Below are 22,913 nucleotides of genomic sequence, written 5' to 3' on the forward strand. Positions count from 1 at the left end.
AGGGATGTCAGATCCTGATATTGGAAGCATTCATCAATGGCCAACGCCGAGACACAGGCCACTTCATGAGCATGTCATTGATCGGTGCACTTCCTTTCAGAGCAACCTGCTGCCAAGCGGTTGCACAATGTCGAATCATAACAGAGACTATTTTTAACCGCCTGTTTTGCTCTGACAACAGCGCCCTCCCCCTCCTCCCTCTCACCTCCTCTTCCCCCTTCTCCTCCTCAATCCCCGGCTCTCATTAACGCAGTTGTTTAAAATAAAGAGCTCTGAGCAAACACCAAGTCATCCTGCCAGCTGCCCTTTCTGACCCAGAAGCCTTGGGTTTTGAAAAGGCAAACCCAAAATAACCAGGGCTGAATCAAAAGGTTAGGGCTGGTTGCACATCAGGCTCGGGGCAGCAGCCTCCTAGTCCTCCTCATTATTGGCGATTTAACGAGGATGATTAAACATGATGCTACCTCCGGCGACAGAGGGGATGCTTGAATTATTTAAGGTCAACATCTGCCCCTCCCTCTCTGGTTGGGTGGTTGTTGCTCTCACGAACATTGTCTTGTTTGGCTTTCTCGAGGCCTTATTGGATTATTGGCCTAATTGGCCTTATTGTGGCGGCAGGTAGCAAAGCATTGGGCCTGTAACCAAAAGGATGCTGGTTCAAATCCCAGAGCAGACTAGGTGAAACAAATCTGTCAATGTGCCCTTGAGCAAGGCACTTAACCAAAATTGCTCCTGTAAGTCGCTCTGGATAAGAGTGTCTGCTAAATGACTCAAATATAAATGTAAATGGATGGGAAAAGCATGTCACACAGATCTACCCCAACGGTGTTTCCTGTATTCCCATATGACCGGTGAATGACAGAACTATTCTCTGCCTGTTGTGTTTCAATAAGTCATCACAATAACACAGTGAACATGGCATCCACCAGCTAGAGACCAGCCCCATCTTCCCCTATCACATCTGATTCAGTTAGTGGTTATGAAACGAAGCGTCTGCAAAGCTCTCCCAGACAGTATGTAAACAACAAGTTGCTGTCTGGGGAAATGAGCTGGGGAGGTAATTGTGATTTGGGAGAGGTGGCGGGAGCGAGGGAGGGAGGGCAGGAGGGAGAGTTGCTTCCCTTCTCGCTGCTATCACCTGGCAACAGTTTGACATGGGCACCTCCCGGCTAATATATTCACAGCGACCGAGGGAGGCTGGGGCTGAGAGTCTCAATTGCATGAGCCCAGGGCTACAGCTGAGCAAACCTGCTCGGTAGTCTCTCTCGGGTGGACTCTCATAGCAACGGGCTTATCCACACCACCTGAGATACGAGGTAATAATGGGCGGGCGGGGAAACAGGCGACCTGTGCCCATGCCTTGTTTGTCAGAGAGAGGAACAGTACAATAACTAGGGATATGCTTGACATGTTTCACACTGGGCTCAGTACATGGGGATATCACAGTACCTGTGTTCACTGTTGCAAAGGCCCCATGTTAGTGGACCTGAAGCCACCTGAGAGTGGTGATAAGAAGCTATCCTATTGGGGGTTTCCAACAATCACGACAATGACAGACGTTTGCAGCTCGAGGGCTCGCAACGGCTTTTCAATCTTATCAACAGCCATAGACTGCTGTGCAAAGAAGATACTGAATGTATATTAGGTTCATCCCACACACCTGTGCAGAAACAGGAAGCAGCACAACTAAGGGGTTAAAGGATTGAGATCAACGCCTGGCTCCCTATTCCAAATGTCATTATAGCTCTTTTCCGAATCAATAGTGTGCTCCGTTCCTCCCTAAGCAAGTCATGCCAAAGATAAACCCATCACGTGACGGATGGAGGAGGAAAAGACGGAGCCACAGCCGGGCCATTTCATCTGATGGTGAGAGAGATTAGCTTCTCCAGGAAGAAAGCAGCTGCTCGTCTTCCGCCCCCTTCCCTCCTCCTCATCCCTCCATCCATCCACCCAGACATCAACACAGTGGTCTCTGTTTCCCAACCAGAGCCGTGCCTCCAGCTACTCACCTTTCTGCTTATATCACCTCATCTCAACCTGTACACACTGCCATCTCCTAATAACCACGGCAACACCTCGCCCGCTGGGGCGCAGCCACACAGAAATGGGCGCCAAAAATGGTGCCACAGCAAAAGGGTGGGAGTTGTCAGAGAGTAGACTTCCCATGCCTCTCTCCCTCCACTCTTCTTCTCAATATCAATCAGATAGCAATCACACTCACCCAAACAAACACAGCCCCTCCCCCACATCCAAGCTACTCATGCCCATAACTTTTGCGGTACCCCAGAGAAGGAATGTCTCATTTTACCTGGCACAGCATGCTGTCAGCTCCCGATCTGTCCGTCCGGATGTGGAGAAGATCTCATCTGGAGGGAACGAGGGAGTCTCTGGGAGAGAGAGAGAGAGAGAGAGAGGAGGAGTCTCAGACAAGAGGAGGAGGAGAGCAGAGAGGAGCCTCCTGCTGCTAATGCTGATGCTGTCACCGTCTGCCGCCTTTATTTTGTGGCCAGAGTTGAGGGAGCAGTACGGGTGGCGCTCTATTATCCCCCGTTAGAAACGACAGTGGATGCAGCGAGCGCTGGGCTGAGAGAGAGAGAGAGGGAAAGGGTGAGAGGGAGGAGGTGGAGAAAGAGAGAGAAGGGAGAGACTGGGCTGTTTAAGCGGACCGTCGTCACGTGGCAGTTCCTTCGGAATCCCTCAAGTGAGAGGGGCGCTACATCACAGAGTCCTTGGCTGTGATTGGTTGAGCCGAGGGGAGATGCTAGGGACGGGGGATCTGTCGTGCTCTGCTCTGGCAGTTGTGAAGTAAGCTGACCCTCTCAGCACACATAACATCCCCTCCTGCGTCTGAGCCCAACATCGCAGGGCACACCATCAATGACAAGCAAGGACACTCCCAAAAATTCCCCCTTTGGGAGCTGTGTGAGTGTGTGTCTGTGCGTGTGTGCGTGTGTGTGTGTGCGTGTGTGCGTGCGTGCGTGTGTGCGTTTGCGAGTGTGTGAAGGGTGAGTGGTTTCTGTATGCATGGAAATTCACACACACACACACACACACACACACACACACACACACACACACACACACACACACACACACACACACACACACACACACACACACACACACACACACACACACACACACACACACACACACACACACACACACAGGTCCCATCAGATCATGCCCATGAAGGAGACATGATTTCCCCAGAGAGGAAGGGAGGGCTCATCCATAGAGGAGCTTGAAAAACACTGCAAGGCAATCTTTCATTAAAATGATGAATGGGTCATGACTCTGACCCAGACACTCCATGTTATACCAGCCTGCCTTCATTCATTTTGAAACAGCCTGGAAGGAGATCAGCAACACCATCCAATAAGTGCTATCCTCTGGTCTGCTCTGTATCCTTCAGGAAAGTTATTTGATGAGGATGTGTAACACTGGGCACCATGATAACATTGCTGAAAGTATATATTTATACCTCATTATGCAACATGGACGTAGTGGATCCTTACCTTTATAAGTAGATGGAATTCACAAAGGAAATATACAGTAGTTCACCATTCAAGAAAGTGTTCCTCTGTGCCTCAAATCAAAATCTCTGAAATACCAGTAAGGAATCAATAGGGGATTGAATGAGGAGCAGGGCTGGCTGGGCTGAAAGGTCATGATGGAGGTTTCCCACACACACAGTGTCAAACACAGCCTTGGTACATTCTGGGAGTGAAAAGGGGCTAATCTCAATCTGGAGATGTCATATTGAAAAGAAAATAACAATCACTATGAACAGCACGAGTAAAAATAATTTCATTTCCATACATGTTCTAGGCATTATCAAAAGGGCTCTAGTTGAAATTCAGAAGACAGAGGGGCAAACCAAGTTGTCATTTCTTCACCTCAGAGTGAGAACCACAAAATCACCTCGCCAGTCCTGACTGGACGGGGTTCAACACGATTCTTTAAACAATTTGGACATCTCTTATGTTCCGGTATAATTCGAAAATTCTCATCTTTCTCGCCATGAGTTCTTACATATGTGCATCGCCGCACCAGAAATGTGGCGGTGTTTTGAGAGAAGTACATTTTGCCTATGGTTATGCTATAATGAGGATTTACAGTTTAAGCATGTTGACAAGAACAACCCCTCCACTCTATCAGTTCCTCCCTATTGATATAATGACATCATTCCCTCATCACAGAGTAACATAGTTCAATGATCATTCTCGTGGTTCCGGCAGGGTGTGCAGACCCATAAACAACATGCATCAAGAGGTGTTAGTCATTTCCACCTGGCGGTGTGCTGATCAGAAGTAGCTTCTGTCGGTGTCTTTGTGTCCCCTCTCTGGCGTGGCGTGGGGGAGAGTGAGTCATCCAGGAGGAGAGGAAAAGAAAATAACTCAATCACTATGAACAGTACGAGTAAAATCATTTCACTTCTATCACTCTGCCATGCTTTATTTATTCAAAACATTTCTAGTTGAAATTCAAAGTATAAAGGGGGCAAACCAAGTAGTATTTTCCACACAGAACTAGCCTGAGTGGGTGAATGGGCATCATGTTTAATAACGTAGCTGACCCTTTTAGGATTTACTTTGACATCGGCCCAAATATGTTACATACAGTATCCATGTAGATACACTGTGCATCCTCAGTTAGAAACCGTTAGACGCCTGGTGGTGTCTCGGAACAACTGCTTTCCTCGTACAGATAGTCATCACAAATACCTACAGTGCACTCTCAGGAAACAGTCTCTGTGAACTCTGGGATGGGGGAGTACCAATGGAAGTCCTCTCTAACTAACTTTGGTGTGTAGCACCAACAGCTGCCTGGTCAGCAGCTATAACAACATGATGACAAAAGCTAGTCGTTCAGAATGGTAAAGATCAGTCGCCATTTTGGTATGGGTGACCTTGGCAATGACAGCTTGAACCCCCCTCCATACAAATGTCAATTTGATTTCCTTTGCCTTTCAGTCTATGTCTTTACTCTACATAATAAGGTAATTTACATGAATACAGGCACATGACTATATCTATTATATTTTACAATGCACATCAACATAACGGATGTATGTATTCAACTAGAAATCAAGCTTCCCCTGGTCTAATTCATTCACAAAAGGCAGTGAACATTTTCATATGCAAGCCCCATTACATCCAGTAATTGCCCAATGTCCAATTTCTTCACAAGACACCCGTTCGAGAATCACGATTTACAACCATGATTTCCAAATTCCAAAGCTTCTCTCTGTAGGTGAGTCACCAAGCTCCCTGCTGAGCTATCCCCACCTCCCACACTCCAAGGTCATCCTCCTACCACACAGTTACACAGAGCCATTAGTAGAGAAACATTAGAATATTCATACTTACATGTAATTGCCTTGGAACTTTGTGGCCATTCAAATTCCTCATCTCAAACGGAGTTTACTGAACTGTGTATTGGACAATTCCACAGTAACACAGTGACACAGACTCAGATTGTTCACTTTTTTTTTGTCCAACAAAAAACAATGATTGTTTAGGTAAACAAATCATACAGCACCCACGCACAAGGACTACTTTTAACAATTTCCACAGAAAAATTTACAAAAACAAATTTACTTGAAGAACGATGATTTGCGCTGTTTGTGCCGTCATTCTCTTACAAAACGATGCGTCTGCACTGTTCTTCAAGTAAATGTATTTTTTGTGAAACAAAATCCGTAGCAATTGTTCCAAGTAGTCCTAGAGTTGTTTTTTAAAGTGAAGAATCTGAGTCTCTGTGTTACTCCGTTAATGTGGAATCGCTCTACTATATTATTGGCTTTGGCCATAGATCTCTGCGCTGATTGTAGAGGGGGGGCCGGACCCATCCCCTTTGGAGGGCATACGGCAGCTCAGTGGCTCTGGGCTGAATGCCCGTCAGCAGAGTTGGCCTGGCTGTGCGTTCCACAGTGGGGACACCAGCTGTACCCTCCCCGCTGGCCTTCACACACAGCCTGGCCCAGCGACAGTCTGGCCAAGCCCCAGCCAACACCTCAACCCACTACGCTCCAACAGGCCCTGGCTGGCCCGACAGTAGATTTTCTGGAGGTTAGACTTCAGAGACTAAGAGGGAAGGGGTGGGGAGGGGGCAATATGAAGTTGGCACAGGGGATTGACATAATGTCATTCACCCCTAGTTGTGCTTCCACGATCTGCAGTCACATGGTCTCTATAATTTAATATCCTGACGAGAAAATCAAAGTGACAATATTAATCATGTGGTGGAGGAATAAAATGACAGACTAATAAAAAAGTAAATGAATCCCCCCTTCAGCCATCTGCACGGACAGATTACTGTTTGGCCGAGTGGGTAATGAAAGTGTGCATGCCTGTTTCTGCATGCAGTCATCAACAGCCAATCCATCCGTAGACACCTGAAGTCTTTCTGCCCTAATAGAGAAAATATACAACCCAATAAAACTGTCACAGTCTTCATTTCATCACCTCAGAGTGAAAACCACAAAATCACCTCGTCAGTTGAGGGGGTTCATCACGATTTTTGAAAATAATTTGGACAACTCAAATGTTCCGGTATAATAAAAAATAAAAAATGTAATCCTTCTCGCCATGAGTTCTTATGTGCATCTCCGCTCCAGAAAAGTGGTGATGGTTTGAGAGAAATACATTTTGCCTATGGTTATGCTATAATGAGGATTTAGGTTTGCAGTTGCCAGACAGCCTTAGAAGAATCCTTTCAACATCTCAATTTAAGCATGTTGACAAGAACAACCACTCCACCGGTGCTCTATCAATTCCTCCCTATGGATATAATGACATCATTCCCTCATCACAGAGTAACATAGTTCATTGATCATTCTCGTGGTTCCTGCAGGGTGTGCAGACACATAAACAACATGCATCAAGAGGTGTTAGTCATTTCCACCTGATGGTGTGCTGATCAGAAGTAGCTTCCGTCTGTGTCTTTGTGTGTCCACCCTCTGGCGTGGCGTGGGGGAGAGTGAGTCATCCAGGAGGAGAGGCCTGCTTGGCCTGCTGCACGGGACACAGAGACGGCTGCGTCTCTCACTCCATTGTTTACAGATCCGTGGCATTCCTGGTCCGGTCGACAGCCAATGACAGCCTGATGTGACACAGCAGAGTGCCATGGCACCCCCGGGGGGGGGGGGGAGCGAGGGAGACGAGACGAGACGGGCGACAGGCGGGAGGACGAGAAATTACCAAAACGAGACCAAATGCATCTGCATGGAAATGAGAGGCGCAGTGTCCAAATTACACATCGGAGATCTTCTCTGTGAGAGGCACAGTGTCCAAATTACACATCGGAGGTCTTCTCTGTGAGAGGCACAGTGTCCAAATTACACATCGGAGATCTTCTCTGTGAGAGGCACAGTGTCCAAATTACACATCGGAGGTCTTCTCTGTGAGAGGCACAGTGTCCAAATTACACATCGGAGGTCTTCTCTGTGAGAGGCACAGTGTCCAAATTACACATCGGAGGTCTTCTCTGTGAGAGGCACAGTGTCCAAATTACACATCGGAGGTCTTCTCTGTGAGAGGCACAGTGTCCAAATTACACATCGGAGGTCTTCTCTGTGAGAGGCACAGTGTCCAAATTACACATCGGAGGTCTTCTCTGTGAGAGGCACAGTGTCCAAATTACACATCGGAGGTCTTCTCTGTGAGAGGCACAGTGTCCAAATTACACATCGGAGGTCTTCTCTGTGAGAGGCACAGTGTCCAAATTACACATCGGAGGTCTTCTCTGTGAGAGGCACAGTGTCCAAATTACACATCGGAGGTCTTCTCTGTGAGAGGCACAGTGTCCAAATTACACATCGGACGTCTTCTCTGTGAGAGGCAAAGCTTCCCCATCAGGTGAAGGAAGTAGAGACCACAGTCAGAGTGGCAACACGGCCTGTCAAGTGGATCACTGACCATATTTCCGTCGGACAAATGGCATGCATCACTAATCTAGTTTTCCTCTCCACGTCGATGCTTCCTTACTCAGAGTCGCACCAGAGGTGACTCAGCATGTTCCTCGGATACGCACACAAACAAAACAACAGCCACGGACTACAATAGATTCATTAATTGCAAAATGATTAAGAGGCGATTCAAGCGCTCAACGTTGCTATTGAATCATTCTTTCTTCCAATCAATATGATGTCTCCAGGAACACCTTGATGTGGATGAAAAGCTGAATGACTTCAAAATGGTGAACTGTGATCGATGCTCTTTGAGATGAGACATTGTTGTTGATCTATGAAATGTATAGACCTTTAAATATTCCCATCATCGCCCTGTCTTATTAGTAACGCTCTGCATGCTGTTGGCTCAACCCATCGGCCTTCACATTGATCTGTTTTGTCTGGCAAAGCACTCGCTCACATAATTAAACCCGTTTTACACAGAAAAGACACAACAGAGAGAGGTCACCGGGGTTCAAACCCCAGACATAATGTGTAAGGTGTTCAACGTGACACACATTCTCCACGGACATAATACTGACAAATAATTACAAGAATTTCTAAAGCTGAATTGATTTGTCTATGAAACATGATTTGATTCCCCCAGGAGGACAGGGATGGATGGTTCGGGAAGAATGTTTGGCTGGAAACCATGCAATTTACTAGCCATTAGGGGGGACATTCAGATTAGAATGTTGGGCTTTACAGTCATGCTAATTGGATGTAGGTTTGGATAATATACAGTTTATACCGTGTACTGGGGTATTTCAAAATACCTACACTACCGTTCAAAAGATTGGGGTCACCTAGAAGTGTCATAATTTTTTTTTTTAATTGTCCATTAAAATAACACCAAATTGATAAGAAATACAGTGTAGACATTGTTCATGTTGTAAATGACTATTGTAGCTAGAAACGGCTGATTTTTAATGGAATATCTATATAATGGTACAGAGGCCCATTATCAAGAGGGGCTGGGACCGAGAGACTGAAAAACAGCTTCTATCTCAAGGCCATCAGACTGTTAAACAGCCACCACTCACATTGAGTGGCTGCTGCCAACACACTGACACTGACACTGACTCAACTCCAGCCATTTTAATAATGGGAATTGATGGGAAATGATGTAAAATATATCACTAGCCACTTTAAACAATGCTACCTTATATAATGTTACATACCCTACATTATTCATCTCATATGCATACGTATATACTGTACTCTATATCATCGACTGCATCCTTATGTAATACATGTATCACTAGCCACATTAACTATGCCACTTTGTTTACATACTCATCTCATATGTATATACTGTACTCGATACCATCTACGGTATCTTGCCTATGCTGCTCTGTACCATCACTCATTCATATATCTTTATGTACATATTCTTTATCCCCTTACACTGTGTATAAGACAGTAGTTTTGGAATTGTTAGTTAGATTACTTGTTGGTTATTACTGCATTGTCGGAACTAGAAGCACAAGCATTTCGCTATATTCGCATTAACATCTGCTAACCATGTGTATGTGACAAATAACATTTGATTTGATTTATCAGCATCCATCACTCCTGTGTTCCAATGGCACGTTGTGTTAGCTAATCCAAGTTTATCCTTTTAAAAGGCTAATTGATCATTAGAAAACCCTTTTGCAATTATGTTTGCACAGCTGAAAACTGTTGTTCTAATTAAAGAAGCAATAAAACTGGCTTTTTTTAGACTTTTGAGTATCTGGAGCATCAGCATGTGTGTGTTCGATAACAGGCTCAGCATGTCCAGAAACAAAGAACTTTCTTCTGAAACTACTGATAGGCATCAACAGGAGTGTTAGGAAATCATTCAACAGCAAGGTTCCAAACTGACATTCCAACTGAATTTTAATCATAAGAGGCCATGAGTTGACCATTTCCTGTAAATTAGGCAAAGTGTGCTTGAAGACAGCCAGATTGGATTCCACTTCCAGGGCTGTGCATCATACACTCCCAGTAAACCTATACTCTCTCTTCCTTCCAATCAAGGTGACCCCAGGTACGCACTGGGTCAATGAGGGCTCACCGCTCCTCAGGCTGTTTGACTTGCTAATCTTCTCTCTCCCTCCATATATCCCTCTTTCTCTGGTCTCTCTCTCTGGTCTCTCTCTCTCTCTCTCTCTATCTCTTTCCATCTCTTTCCATCCCTCATCTTGGGAGGCTGTGTCGCTGTGCTGGGATTTTATTGGCAGATTACTAATACTAATCATTTCTTTTTGTTATATGGAAATTGAGTTCAGGAGATGAGCCATAAGACGAAACGTGAGGCAATCCTCTGTATGCACAATGTGCATGATTGACTTAATGGGGATCTGTCATTATTATCTAGTCTGTCAAGTAAACAAGCAGCAAATACTCAAAGGAGAAGCTTAAGCCAAGGTTTAATCAGGTCATTAAATGAAATTATCACAATCATATCGCATTCTTCTCATCTAATGCCAGATAATGTATATCATTTGGAGTGATACTGGCCATATTTACCGCTAATAATTTGCCATATCTTTAAGGTAGATTCATCAAGATGCCGTTGCATACACTACATTACAAACACAAAGTATTGTATTGTGCTCATCTCAATAACTGCAGTGCTCTTCGTTGCAACATCGTTTCACTGGGCCTACCTTTAAGGTAAATCAGATTTACACCAAATGCTTAGAGACAACTGCAGGTGGTGGGGGACTAAAGTAGCTTTAAAGGGTTCAATCCTCTTAAGGGTATACCGAGCACACAGGTCTTGAACTGAAGGCCCACCTCTGATGGCGGGGAGCCACTTCTTATTATCAGTGGATCCAGACCTCCAGCCACCTGATCTCTGCTCATGCCCTTAGAGATGAGCCTGCAGTCACCATATGCCCAGGAGGCTCCACAGACATGTGCATCATATACAATCGACTAGTCTGTCGTCTCCTTCCTCTTTCAGAGAGGGATAAGAGTGGCTGGATTGTCTGTCGGCTCTGCCCTCTTTGGGAGAGGGATAAGAGGGGCTAGATTGTCTGTCGTCTCAGTCCTCTTTGGGAGAGGGATAAGAGGGGCTGGATTGCCTCTCGTCTCCGCACTCTTTCAGAGAGGGATAAGAGGGGCTGGATTGTCTGTCGTCTCAGTCCTCTTTCGGAGAGGGATAAGAGGGGCTGGATTGTCTGTTGTCTCAGTCCTCTTTCAGAGATGGATAAGAGGGGCTGGATTGTCTGTCGTCTCAGTCCTCTTTCGGAGAGAGATAAGAGGGGCTGGATTGTCTGTCGGCTCAGTCATCTTTCGGAGAGAGATAAGAGGGGCTGGATTGTCTGTCGGCTCAGTCCTCTTTCGGAGAGAGATAAGAGGGGCTGGATTGTCTGTCGGCTCAGTCCTCTTTGGGAGAGAGATAAGAGGGGCTGGATTGTCTGTCGGCTCAGTCCTCTTTCGGAGAGAGATAAGAGGGGCTGGATTGTCTGTCGGCTCAGTCCTCTTTCGGAGAGAGATAAGAGGGGTTGGATTGTCTGTCGGCTCAGTCCTCTTTGGGAGAGGGATAAGAGGGGCTGGATTGTCTGTCGGCTCCGCCCTCTTTGGGAGAGGGATAAGAGGGGCTGGATTGTCTGTCGTCTCAGTCCTCTTTGGGAGAGGGATAAGAGGGGCTGGATTGTCTGTTGTCTCAGTCCTCTTTCAGAGAGGGATAAGAGGGGCTGGATTGTCTGTCGGCTCCTCCCTCTTTCGGAGAGGGATAAGAGGGGCTGGATTGTCTTTCGGCTCCGCCCTTTTTCGGAGAGGGATAAGAAGGGCTGGATTGTCTGTCGGCTCCGCCCTCTTTCGGAGAGGGATAAGAGGGGCTGGATTGTCTCTCGTCTCCGCACTCTTTCAGAGAGGGATAAGAGGTGCTGGATTGTCTGTCGTCTCCGCCCTCTTTGGGAGAGGGATAAGAGGGGCTGGATTGTCTGCCTGAGAGCAGAAACGTTCTTCAGGAGCCATATGAAGATGCCTCCCACTTTTGCCCTCCAGCCCAAACCCAAGTCCAAAGTGCCTGTAGTGTGCCTTCCTGACAGTATTGATAGGATGTTGTGTTTCAGTTCATGCCAAATAAGAGGAGTTTAGATCTACATTGAAAACATAGGAAATCCTTGGGCAACAGTTGATGGAATATATATATATATATATTCCGTTGCTTCTCCTTCATAGGAACACAGGTAATGTATGATGGCATATATTTAATATTTATATTTTATTTTCAATATTGTTGTTTAACAGGAGAAATGCCATCAAAGTAACAATTGAATATAGCCATGGGCAACGCCAAGCCTTTACAAAACAGAGGCTGAGCTGCCTGAATTGGTTTCAAGCTTACATAAACACAGAGAGAGCTAACAGGCAGGCCTAAGGTTATCCCCAGCAGAACACACTAATATTCAGATCCATGGGTTTGATCAGGGCCTCTCGGAGAGTGTCTTAATTGCACATTCCCTGCTTCCAAAACTTGCCACCGGAGGCTCTTTATTGAAAGTGGATGGTGTAATGAGATGTGTAATCACATCATGTGGTCTTGAGATGTTTGATGGCTCATAAAACAAACAAAAAGGTACAGATGTAGGATCTTAATTAGAGACAGTTTGCTACAGCAGGAAAATAATCCTGCAGCAAAAGGAAATGTGAATTATTATGCGGATAATAATTCATGGACATGTCTTTGAAGGGGTTAATACATTTTTCATTAGGGCAAATCAAGTCTGACATTTTAAAGTGGAAATTACAAACTGATGAAGCGTTTTTAAACCTTGAATAAACGACAAGTTAGCATTTTCATCAGCAGAAAAATGTTGACTAAATTAAGATCATTTTATGAGCCGTTTCCGGCCTCCTCAGGCTCGGCCTTGCCCTGAACGTTCTGGACTCTTTAGTGTGCTGCCTGATGCTCATGGTCATTTCCATGTAAGAGGACCCATGAGAACCAACATGTGAAATTTGTAGGAGCATACCAACGTTGGTGTTCATTGAAAACTAAAGAGTCTATATTTTTGGGAAACAAAGGCATAGATATGTTTCCTATTCTAAAAATGCGGAATAAACAAGGGTTTTGATGTCTGGTCACACAGACGGGAAAATGGGTCTTAAAAAACATCTACTATAAAAGTCTTAAAATGTATTAGAAACACATACAAACAGAATAATGTTGAAGAAAAGACCCCTGCCAACTAATATCAACATTTATATTTAGTTTTGCAGAAATTATTTGCCTTCCGTAAGTTTAAGAAATATTGTCGACCGTCTTGTCATTCTGTTACCAAAACCCCACATATCTTTAAGATAGTCTAATTTCTCTCCTTCGTGAGGAGGGAGAATTCTGAAAGTTCACAGAAATAACAAGTAAAGGCAAATATAAATATTATTAAGTGATTAAAAGGAGTCCCTCTGTTACTATATTGGTAATGGAGTGACTGAAAAATATTTTGCAGCAGAGCACAGTACAGCACAGTAGAGCACAGTAGATCACAGTAGAGCACTGTACAGTAGAGCACAGTACAGTAGATCATAGCAAAGCACAGTACAATCGAGCACAGTGCAGCACAGTAGAGCACAGTAGATCATAGTAGAGCACAGTACAGTAGAGCCCAGTACAGTAAAGTACAGTAGAGCACAGTAGATCATATTACAGTACAGTAGAGCACAGTAGATCATAGTAGAGCACAGTACAGTAGAGCCCAGTACAGTAAAGTACAGTAGAGCACAGTAGATCATAGTACAGTACAGTAGAGCACAGTAGATCATAGTAGAGCACAGTACAGTAGAGCACAGTACCGTAGAGTCCAGTACAGTACGCATGAAGTAAAGAAAAGTAGAGTAGAGTATATTACTCTATTGGACTGTAATATACTCTACTCTTCTTCACGCTACTGTTGTTGTTTTACCTTTATTTAACTAGGCAAGTCAGTGAAGAACAAATTCTTATGTTCAATGACGGCCTAGGAACAGTGGGTTAACTGACTTGTTCAGGGGCAGAAGGACAGATTTGTATCTTGTCAGCTCGGAGATTTGATCTTGCAACCTTTCAGTTACTAGTCCAATGCTCTAACCACTAGTCATTCTGCATCTTTACTTTTACTCAAGTATGACAATTGAGTACTTTTTCCACCACTGCAAATTTGGTCTTGTTTGGTTGGCAGATTTCATTACAATAATAGCCCATGTGTAGAATAATACCCAAGCATGAAAAAGAGGATATTACATTTTTCTACCCTTGTGTACCTATTTAAGATACATCACAGTGAAGACAATGACATTCATAATTATGTATTTCTGTATAGTACAGATCAAAGACCCACGATGTCATTCTGTTCCCGTCACTCTGTTTTTGATTTTGATCCACTTCACTTATTGTAGTTCAATAACCAACATAAACTCAGCAAAAAAGGAAACGTCCATTTTTCAGGACCCTGTCTTTCAAAGATAATTCGTAAAAATCCAAATAACTTCACAGATATTCATTGTAAAGGGTTTCCCATGCATGTTCAATGACCCATAAACAATTAATGAACCTGCACCTGGGGTACGGTCGTTAAGACACTAACAGCTTACAGGCGGTAGGCAATTAAGGTCAAAGTTATGAAAACCTAGGACACTATAAAGAGGCCTTTCTACTGACTCTGAAAAACACCAAAAGAAAGATGCCCAGGGTCCCTGCTCATCTGCGTGAACGTGCCTTATGCATACTGCATTTAGGCATGAGGACTGCAGATGTGGCCAGGGCAATGAATTGCAATGTCCTTAATGTGAGACACCTAAGACAGAGCTACAGGGAGACAGGATGGACAGCTGATTTTCCTCGCAGTGGCAGACCACATGTAACAACACCTGCACAGAATCTGTACATCTGAACATCACACCTGCGGGACAGGTACAGGATGGCAACAACAACTCTCCTCGTTACACCAGGAACACACAATCCTTCCATCAGTGCTCAGACTGTCTGCAATAGGCTGAGAGAGGCTGGACTTAGGGCTTGTAGGCCTGTTGTAAGGCAGGTCCTCACCAGACATCACCGGCAAGAACGTCGCCTATGGGCACAAAACCACTATTGCTGGACCAGACAGGACTGGCAAAAAGTGCTCTTCACTGACAAGTCGTGGTTTTGTCTCACCAGGGGTGATGGTCGGATTCGCGTTTATCGTCGAAGGAATGAGCGCTACTGTACTCTGGAGTGGGATCGATTTGGAGGTGGAGGGTCCGTCATTGGTCTGGGGTGGTGTGTCACAGCATCATCGGACTGAGCTTGTTGTCATTGCAGTCAATCTCAATGCTGTGCGTTACAGGGAAGATATCCTCCTCCCTCATGTGGTACCCTTCCTGCAGACTCATCCTAACATGACCCTCCAGCATGACAATGCCACCAGCCATACTGCTCGTTCTGTGTATGATTTCCTGCAAGACAGGAATGTCAGTGTTTTGCCACGACCATCGAAGAGCCCCGATCTCAATCCCATTGAGCATGTCTAGTACCTGTTGGATCGGAGGGTGAGGGCTAGGGCCATTCCCCCCCAAAAATGTAAAAAGAACTTGCAGGTGCCTTGGCGGAAGAGTGAGGTAACATCTCACAGAAAGAACTGGCAAATCTGGTGCATGAGGAGTCCATGAGGAGGAGATGCACTACAGTACTTAATGCAGCTCGTGGCCACACCAGATACTGACTGTTACTTTTGATTTTGATCCCCCCCCTTTGTTCAGGGACACATTATTCCATTTCTAGTAGTCACATGTCTGTGGAACTTGTTCAGTTTATGACTCAGTTGTTGAATCGTGTTATGTTCATACAAATATTTACACATGTTAAGTTTGCTGAAAATAAACACAGTTGACAGTGAGAGGATGTTTCTTTTTTTGCTGAGTTTAGGGTTAGGGTTAGTAAAATGTTCAGAGGCAATTGTTAAAAGTAGACTTCTGCATATTCTGCAGGTGTGTGGCTTGTAAAACTTCACAATCAACGGTTTTTGCTTGGCATACATGTTTTGGGGGAAAAGTCAGTCTCAGCATCACTCCGTTACTGTGGAATTTCCCTCATGCATTAATAATGAGGACTTCGCTGTGGCAGGTAGGAGCAGTGTACAGACTGCATTAGTGGAGCTCTCAGGAGTCTTATCAACACTCCAGCAGGGACTCAATGGCCCATTTGAATTAATGCATAGGGAGGGGGACATGGGGTACAATAAGGACAGCAAAATGGTTGCCATGGGGAGGTGCATGTCATATACATGGATCTGCATAAGGACACTGTCTTTGGTCCTGAAAGCAGTATTGTCTGCGACCGTTCTGAGCCCTCTCCTGTACTACCTGTTCACCCACGACTGCGTGGCCACGCACGCCTCCAACTCAATCATCAAGTTTGCGGACGACACAACAGTGGTAGGCTTGATTACCAACAACGACGAGACGGCCTTACAGGGAGGAGGTGAGGGCCCTCGGAGTGTGGTGTCAGGAAAATAACCTCACACTCAACGTCAACAAAACTAAGGAGATGATTGTGAACTTCAGGAAACAGCAGAGGGGACACCCCCCTATCCACATCGATGGAACAGTAGTGGAGAGGGTAGCAAGTTTTAAGTTCCTCGGCATACACATCACAGACAAACTGAATTGGTCCACTCACACTGACAGCGTCGTGAAGAAGGCGCAGCAGCGCCTATTCAACCTCAGGAGGCTGAAGAAATTCGGCTTGTCACCAAAAGCACTTGTCACCAATCGAGAGCATCCTGGCGGGCTGTATCACCGCCTGGTACGGCAACTGCTCCGCCCTCAACCGTAAGGCTCTCCAGAGGGTAGTGAGGTCTGCACAACGCATCACCGGGGGCAAACTACCTGCCCTCCAGGACACCTACACCACCCGATGTTACAGGAAGGCCATAAAGATCATCAAGGACATCAACCACCCGAGCCACTGCCTGTTCACCCCGCTATCATCCAGAAGGCGAGGTCAGTACAGGTGCATCAAAGATGAGACTGAAAAACAGCTTCTATCTCAAGGCCATCAGACTGTTAAACAGCCACCACTAACATTGAGTGGCTGCTGCCAACACACTGTCATTGACACTGACCCAACTCCAGGCACTTTAATAATGGGAATTGATGGGAAATGATGTAAATATATCACTAGCCACTTTAAACAATGCTACCTTATATAATGTTACTTACCCTACATTATTCATCTCATATGCATACGTATATACTGTACTCTATATCATCGACTGCATCCTTATGTAATACATGTATCACTAGCCACTTTAACTATGCCACTTTGTTTACTTTGTCTACATACTCATCTCATATGTATATACTGTACTCGATACCATCTACTGTATGCTGCCCTGTACCATCACTCATTCATATATCCTTATGTACATATTCTTTATCCCCTTACACTGTGTATAAGACAGTAATTTTGGAATTGTTAGTTAGATTACTTGTTGGTTATCACTGCATTGTCGGAACTAGAAGCACAAGCATTTCGCTACACTCGCATTAACATCTGCTAACCATGTGTATGTGACAAATAAAATTGGATTGGATTTGATTTGATTTGATTTGACCTGAGAGTGGCGCCTGCGCAATATGAGCATCTATTGGTCCTATCGGCTAAAGTGAAACAACCCATTCAAACTATTTTAGCAGACGCTCTTATCCAGAGCGACGTACAGGAGCAATTATGGTTAAATGTTTTGCTAAAGGACACTTTGACAGGTTTTTCATCTAGTCAGCTCGGAGATTCAAACCAGCAACTATTCAGTTACCAGCCCAACGCACATAACCGCTAGGCTACCCGCCTTCATTTCCTTTTTTCTTCATTTTAATCTTAATCAAACCATTCCTGTGGCAACTAGCAGAGGAGGATTCCCATTGGTGGGGAATAGCACAGTACAGTAGTGGGATGAGCCTCATTTACCTGACAGATACTAATTACTGCACAATGCAGATTACTATGTCACTGACGGCACTGGAACCAATCTATTGCTCAATGTTGAAACTCCTTATGGCAGCCAACTGGTGATTTAATCCCCTACCGCCCTCCAGTGAGTCTATTTATAGCTATGGGCATTATCCCCATTGTATGTTGGGAGTGAGGTTATTTTTAGGCGGGTAGACACGTGATCACACCAGCTAGCTGGAGATGTAATTATGGCTCTCGTAGCGAGAATACACGGCAGGTGGAGTCACATCGCTCCAACATGTTATAGACCCACACAGCCCAGAGGCTGAGACAAATAACTACTATCCTGTAGCTTTCAGTATATTCACTAATACTCAATAATGCATGGCTATCTGCAGACATTTGAGTCATTTCCTATTCTCTGAAGCTCTGTCAACCAACAGGCTAGTAGTTCATGTAATGGCACTGGCACTTCCTCCAAGTCTGATGGGAACCGTGATGCTCGGGGAGCCCCTGGGCAGTAAACCTCCTTTACTGTAAGACAAACACACATTATCTTCACCTTACACGCCCCAGTGAACAGATATTACCCCAGTCAACCACTGTCATGTTAACTCTCTGTAGTTTAGCCTACACCCCTCTGTACGTGGTATTGTACTCACTCACCTCAACACAGGTTTAGCATGGACAATAGAGGTCAGTACTTATATCAATACATCACACTTCTACGGCAATGTCTAGAAATCGTGACTGTGCTGTAAAGAAAGAAGAAGAACGCACTAACAAACAACAAACTGCTCTTAATGCAGACGTGTGTGCCAGACTAACACCCTCACACACTCCTGTAGGGATGGAAGCTGATCTGAGGCCAGTACAAATCAAACCGGTGTTTAAGTAGAAATGACAGAGATGACTGACACACTATAATTTCCCGATGCGACTCTATCCATAATTTACCTCATTACATGGCACAAAGGGGTCATTACTCAAAAGTGCTCTATTAAATACTTTTGTTTGATAAGAATGGAGGCTTTGTCACACATGGCATGCTTGAGAGACAACTCTGTCATTTAAATTTCAAATCATGGGTGGGGGTTATAGTGGGCGGCAGGCATGGTCAACTGCTTCTGTTAAAAACAGTCACAACTCCCACACCTGAGAGAAAGATGATCTGAACCTGGGGTGGTGTTTTCCTGGAGAACAATGGGAGAGATGTTTTCACTGTCAGTCACTGCACTTAAGAGGTGGACTTCTCATTATCTCTCTCATCTGACGCTATAATCACCAAGTAGATTGGCTGGTGTTTTGCAAAGTTCAGCAACAGGAGCAGCAGTTTGTGATGAAAATGAAAGTTCAGGTGTTTCATGAACAAGGTAAATCTGTACATTTACTGAAAGCGTGCTGACACACACATGCCCTCCCTTTTGTTTATCTGTTGAATTAAGAGGTTTGAGCAGGTTTTCTTAATCTCACACAGATGCAGCAGAACACTGATGGGAATTGCGGCGTATTGCCTCACTACGGGGGATAATAAACCACATTCATTTCCAGCCAAATATATTACCATATAGCCTTTCCTCTTTCTCACCATTTCTCTCACTGTATTGCTGACTGACATTAGCAGATGTATTTCTGCTTTTCGCCATTTGCATTACAACTACTCAGACTTTTAGTGCATCGAAAAAACACCATTTTATATTGGCCAAACAGGTTTGCTCCATTTTCAGACCTTTTCCTAATGGGAAGGCTTTCAAAGCTTATTTTTACACAAATTATTCAAATACAAAGAGGAACGTTGTCTTTCATAAAAGAAGATTGTCAGTAGAAGTCCCACTTTATAATGCAGTTTTAAAATGGGCTTCATATACACTAAGTGAACTTCATATACACTATACAGCTATGACAGGATAAATAGCAACCCACTGTGTGTCGACATACGTGCTTAGGCGGCATGCAGACACGTCCACGTCGCTCAGGGAGAGAGAGAGAGAGAAAGAAAGAAAGAAAGAAAGAGAGATAGAGATAATGAACAGACATCTCCTTGGAGGCCCTGAGGCATTGTTCAAGAACCCTCTCCACCGGCTTCCTGAGAGACAATGTCCCAGCCTCATTTCAATTACGTGATGCCAACTCATGCAGACCGATAAGTGGCTATTATGAAATTAGCCAGTGATAAGCCATTCATTTATCTGACAAGACTGTGGCTGGAAAGCAGTGCTGAAGGAGGAGATGGTGGCAGGAGAGAGGACACAAATGCAGGTTGACAAGACAAGGCATGAACCGCTGCTTTAACTATCTGGTACAAATGGAACTGAATGAGTATTGTACTCAATATATTTTAAATGTTCGATGTGGGTTATTATAGATTGGCTTGGTATCGTAGCTTCGAGCAAGTACAACGACTAAGGTAGATGTGATCTTGGGTATATTGTACCTCGGGGACAAGGTGCCCTTTCTTGATCCGCTGTTCTTTAGCCGCCTGAGTCAGAGAGGCAGGGTTTAAACCTGCTTAGTTATGATTCTAATCAGATAGATCACATAGTCGCTCTCCTTCTCAGAGTTCAACGTATGACCAGACAAGGTCTATGGGTGGCACAATGCCTCATAATTCAGCTCTTAAACAGGGATGTTGATAAGATGTATAACATGCATCATCTTTTTGCTGTGAAAGACATATTGCTGTATGCTCAAAGGCATGCTTTCAGTCATTCTTTTTGATGAATGAATTCACATCACACAAATACTCACAAGAGGTAGAATAGCATTTAATGGTACAGCTTTCATGAACCTCGTCAACCACAACAAACATTGAGTCATGATCCCATTTCCCCTTCTAACTCTCACACAGCAGGCAAATCAGAGTGTGAGGGCCGACTGATTGCAGCTTTGCAGCCAGTCAGCTGGAGCCGCTCAACCACCACTGTCTAATCACCAGAATGCTCTCCTGCAGGGTTGTGACGAGATGGAGTACAGCTACGATCAGAAGTGACATTTCGTAGCAGGTTAGGAAAGCATTAAGTCTAACGCTAACCTTTTTCCTAACCTTAACATGATTCTCAAACCGGCTACCTTAATTCTCCTAACCTGCTATGGAAACAATCACTTGCGTTCATCGATGAATACCACCTAGTCAAAACCATCCTGTAGGGGTCTGTTCCTTCAAGCTGCAGAGTAGCTGAGGGATGTGGGTACTGTATACCCCACAGTCAAGCTCCCCACTGAAACCTATAGCTAAAAACCCAGAGACTAATGTGTTTTAAGGGCACACTGGGCCAAGTCACAAGATCAGACGGACACACTCGCTATCCTCGCTTCCCAGCTGTGCACCGCTGCACAATGGCATTGTGGGAGAACACTCCCTGGGCTGAGAGAACCTGCATGATCCCCTAGGCTGAGCGAACGTCTAGTCCTTAGATCGCATTGCCTCATATCCTGCTACTGCCAAGTCCATCCTCTCCCTCCTGGTACATGATTGTCTGTGGAGTGGCAAGTGGATATATCCCTTTCAAGTCCTTTTATGACAGAGCATAATGGCCATTCTATACAGGCTATGAAATGAAGAGCTCGCAGGCCTGAGAGGATGTCTCAGCTGCAGTCATCGAAGGAGTGTGTCCAAAGAGGCGGTGGTGACCTGCAATTGTTTGGCTGTGGAGTCTCAACCTAGTCAACTGTGCACTTAGTACCTACTATAAGGAGTCAGTGAAAACGTATATCACGGTGTTCTTCATGGACACCGAATCATGACAACCTACAGTACAGTTTGGCCCGAAATATTATACGGTCGATAACTCCATCAGTAGTCGCTGTTCTATATTGGAGTCATTATTTCTGCAGGGACAATGGCTGTAAAATAAAGCCTTTTGTGTTCTGTTCCCAAGACATGTTAATTAGAGCAAGAATGTTGTCTTTTTCACACATCGGTTACTCCAGTTGGGAAAGAAGGACCGTGTTGAGTGCAACTATGACATGATCTATTTCCCGCTCTCAATTATTCCGTTTAAATTAGGGAACATTCAGCGTGTTTTTTAGAATGCTCCGATGCACACCAACAGAAAAAGAATGTTTATTTCACGCAAGCTAACTCCTTGTAAATGAAAAAGGACCAGCAAATCTACAGTTACTGTCAATTGCTGATTGGTTATCCGTTTCACTTTGGAGTGCAGAGTGGTTTTGTAAATGAGATGTTTGTTTATTTCAGGAAAGCATTCAAAACAGAAAGGAGAGAGTGATAGCTAGATTATAGGTGATGCTAGTTCTGAACAGTATGATTTCATATAAAGAGTTTGAATGAGGACGAAACAATATGTACCGGTATATCGTGTATACCCTGAAGGGAGATGACGTCAACAAGCCACTGGAAGAGTACGTCAAGTTAAATCAAATTGTATTTGTCACATGCGCCGAATACAACAGGTGTAGACGTTACAGTGAAATGCTTACTTACAAGTCCTTAACTAACAATGCAGTTTTAAGAAAATCCCTAAAAAAGTAAGAGATAAGAATAACAAATAATTAAAGAGCAGCAGTAAATAACAATAGCGGGGCTATATACAGAGGGTACCGGTACAGAGTCAATGTGTCAATGTGTAGGGGGCAATGCAAATTGTCTGGGTAACCATTTGATTAGCTGTTCAGGAGTCTTATGGCTTGGGGGTAGAAGCTGTTTAGAAGCCTCTTGGACCTAGACTTGGCGCTCCGGTACCGCTTGCCGTGGGGTAGCAGGGAGAACAGTCTATGACTAGGGTGGCTGGAATCTTTGACTATTTTTAGGTCCTTCCTCTGACAACGCCTTGTACAGAGGTCCTGGATGGGAGGAAGCTTGGCTCCGATGATGTACTGGGCCGTACGCACTACCCTCTGTAGTGCCTTGCGGTAAGGAGGCCAAGCAATTGCCATATCGGGCAGTGATACAACCTGTCAGGATGCTCTCGATGGTGCAGCTGTAAAACCCTTTGAGGATCTGAGGACCCATGCCAAATCTTTTCAGTCTTCTGAGGGGGAATAGGTTTTGTCGTGCCCACTTCACGACTGTCTTGGTATGCTTGGACC

General features: G+C 44.7%; 1 protein-coding gene across 3 annotated transcripts in view; it reads right to left on the reverse strand.

Moving 5' to 3' along the window:
* The window catches only part of LOC124013754 (synaptotagmin-1-like), a 282,762-nt gene extending 276,996 nt beyond the window's left edge, over window positions 1–5,766 (reverse strand). For 2 of the 3 annotated variants that reach the window (XM_046328254.1, XM_046328250.1), the window contains exon 1: window positions 2,309–2,632. The gene's annotated coding sequence lies outside the window, so the exon portion shown is untranslated. Of the gene's footprint in view, window positions 1–2,308; window positions 2,633–4,292; window positions 4,346–5,372 lie in introns of those variants that run through there. The other variant, XM_046328251.1, reaches the window with a different exon arrangement.
* Window positions 5,767–22,913: the final 17,147 nt, after the last annotated feature.

Source organism: Oncorhynchus gorbuscha, linkage group LG25 (genome assembly GCF_021184085.1).
Source record: "Oncorhynchus gorbuscha isolate QuinsamMale2020 ecotype Even-year linkage group LG25, OgorEven_v1.0, whole genome shotgun sequence".
NCBI classification, from domain to species: domain Eukaryota; kingdom Metazoa; phylum Chordata; class Actinopteri; order Salmoniformes; family Salmonidae; genus Oncorhynchus; species Oncorhynchus gorbuscha.